This window comes from Colobus angolensis, unplaced genomic scaffold (assembly GCF_000951035.1).
Source record: "Colobus angolensis palliatus isolate OR3802 unplaced genomic scaffold, Cang.pa_1.0 Scaffold267, whole genome shotgun sequence".
Taxonomy (NCBI): Eukaryota; Metazoa; Chordata; class Mammalia; order Primates; family Cercopithecidae; genus Colobus; species Colobus angolensis.
In genome coordinates, this window is record NW_012115899.1 from 614334 (window position 1) to 617358 (window position 3025).

Here is a 3025-nt window from a genome sequence, read left to right on the forward strand (position 1 = left end):
CCCAGGCTGGAGTGCAGTGGTGTCATCTCAGCTCACTGCTAGCTCCGCCTCCTGGGTTCACACCATTCTCCTGCCTCAGCCTCCTGAGTAGCTGGGACTACAGGTGCGTGCCACCACACCTGGCTAATTTTTTGTACTTTTAGTACACACAGGGTTTCACCGTGGTCTCAATCTCCTGACCTCATGATCCTCCCACCTCAGCCTCCCAAAGTGCTGGGATTACAGGCGTGAGCCACTGCGCCTGGCCAGAGTGACCAATTTCAATGAAAGAAATCACAGAAAAGGAACCTTTTAAAAGATCCTGTTAATATCCTCCCTGCCCTCTAGGCTACCCTTCATAAACTTCTCCTGAGAGTTGTGTACACTGCCTCAAATCTCCCAACTAATGCGCCTTCCCCTTCATGGACTCTGCTCTCCTCAAAGTCACCAATGGCCAACAAACCTCTAGACCCAAACCAAGTTCCATCGTGAACTTATGGCTGAACATGACACTTGCTCACTCCCTTCTTAAAACTCTCTCTCTGGTCTGTCCCAATGTCCTGTTTTCCTGATTTTCTGTTCATTAAAAATTATTTCTGGGCGTGGTGGCTCAGGCCTGTAATCCCAGCACTTTGGGAGGCTAAGGCAGGTGGATCACGAGGTCAGTAGTTCAAGACCAACTTGGCCAAGATGGTGAAAACCCATCTCTACTAAAAATACAGTCGCCTGGCATGGTGGCATGTGCCTGTAATCCCAGCTACTCAGGAGGCTGAGGCAGAGAGTTGCTTAAAACCTGGGAGGCGGAGGCTGCGGTGAGCCAAGATCGTGCCACTGCACTCCAGCCTGGGCAGCAAAGTGAGACTCCAGCTAAAAAAAATATATATATATATATCCAGGCTCTGGAAATAGGAAAAAGGGAAATGACTTCTTGGTACTGTGCCAGGTGTTACCTGCCTGGGGAACCATCTAATTCTCTACAGATGTATAGCTTTGTCTGACTTCTTATGCACTATTGATTAGGGTATTTTACAACTGAGAGTAGCGCTTTATAGAAAATTCATAGCAAGTGGCCAGGCACGGTGGTTCATGCCTATAATCCCAGCACTTTGGGAGGCCGAGGCGGGCGGATCAGGAGGTCAGGAGATTGAGACCATCCTGGCTAACATGGTGAAACCCTGTCTCTACTAAAAATACAAAAAAAAAAAATTAGCCAGGTGTGGTGGCAGGTGCCTGTAGTCCCAGCTACTTGGGAGGCTGAGGCAGGAGAATGGTGTGAACCCAGGAGGCGGAGCTTGCAGTGAGCCGAGGTTGCACCACTGCACTCCAGCTTGGGCAACAGAGCGAGACTCTGTCTCAAAAAGAAAATTCATGACGAGTAAATAATTCCTGTCCAGTAGTAATGCAAATGTTTTCTCTCTGGCGGTAAAGGCAATCCTGGAGGTTCTAGTTTCTTGCCTTATAGGACATTAACTTGCCTTATCAAATTCATCTTAGCATTCCTTTGACTGACCAATTACATATTCATTCAGGTTCCCCTTCGAACTATTCTTAACGTTTCTACCGGTTTCCCCATTTACTAATGACTGGATAACAGCTTTGACATGTGTTCATTTGACATCTGTTTGAGAGTCACATTTTTTCACTTTTTGAAAATTAGCCTTTACCACCTTCCTAAATTCTCTGTGGCTCCAGCTGAGCAGGGCTGCACTGCGAACAGGAAAGGGGGTGGGAGACGGTGAGTAAGGTGGCCACAAAGAGCAAGGCACAGAGGGCTTTCCTGACAAGTGCTAGGAGTCTTGATGCTTGCCCGATGTCCCGGCTTGTCCTGGACTCCTCATGTACCTGCCAGCCGGTGTGCCAGGGCGCTGGGGCTCTTCTGAATGGCACCAAACTGCAGCACTGCATCCTCACTGAATTGAGTCCTCAAGCAACAAGGCTCCTCCCCAGCAGGGAGAAGGGCCTGCCCAGCCTTCCTCTCCCATCCCCTAACCCCACAGACCTAGTAATGGTGGGAGCTGTGACTGTCACCTATAGCTGGCCACCCCAACTACACATTTTGCTCAAAATTACACACACACACACACACCCGCATTCATTCTATGTATGCATTCAACCCAATTTTTAAAAATTTATTTTGGAGACAGAGTCTTGCTCTGTCGCCCAGGCTGGAGTGCAGTGGCGCGATGTCAGCTCCTTGCAACCTCCACCTCCTGGGTTCAAGTGATTCTCCTGCCTCAGCCTCCCAAGTAGTGCATGCCACTACGCCCAGCTATTTTTTTTTTTTTTTTTTTTAGTAGAGATGGGGTTTCACCATGTTAGCCAGGATAGTCTCAATCTCCTGACCTTGTGATCTGCCCACCTTGGCCTCCCAAAGTGTTGGGATTACGGGCATGAGCCACCATGCCCGGCCTCAACCCGATTTTTAAAACTACTTTGTGTCCCATTCATCAGATAAAACTAGTCCTCTAAAGAGCTGTGTCTTGTGTTTATCCTAAGATTTAGCCCAAATTTAAGAAAAACTATGATGTAGCCCAAAATTAAGAAAAACCACCCCTTCTGTTGGACCCTGTATCTACATATAAATTATCACACTTAATCCTCACAACCTCCTTTGGGGGTAGGTAATGGTCCATTTTACTGATGAAGGAACTGAGACTCCAAAGTGCTAAGCAGCTTGCCTAAGGTCACATATGGTGGATGGGGCAGGGCCAGCCAGCTCGAAACCCAGGTGTGTCTGATGCTGACCATGCTCTTCCTTGGTTTATCATTATTTGCTCCTCCATGGTCAGCGCTGGTAGGGCCTCAGAGACTGTAGGGTTTCACCCATGCCCTCCTCAGATGCGAAAACAGACCCAAAAACCTGTCCAAGGCTACCCAGGGAGGAAGATGCAAAATCAGGACTCAGGCCAGGCACGGTGGCTCACGCCTATAATCCCAGGACTTTGGGAGGGCCGAGGCGGGTGGATGGCTTGAGGTTAGGAGTTTGAGACTTAGCTAACATGGTGAAAGTCTGTCTCTACAAAAAAGAAGAAAGAAAGAAAAGAAA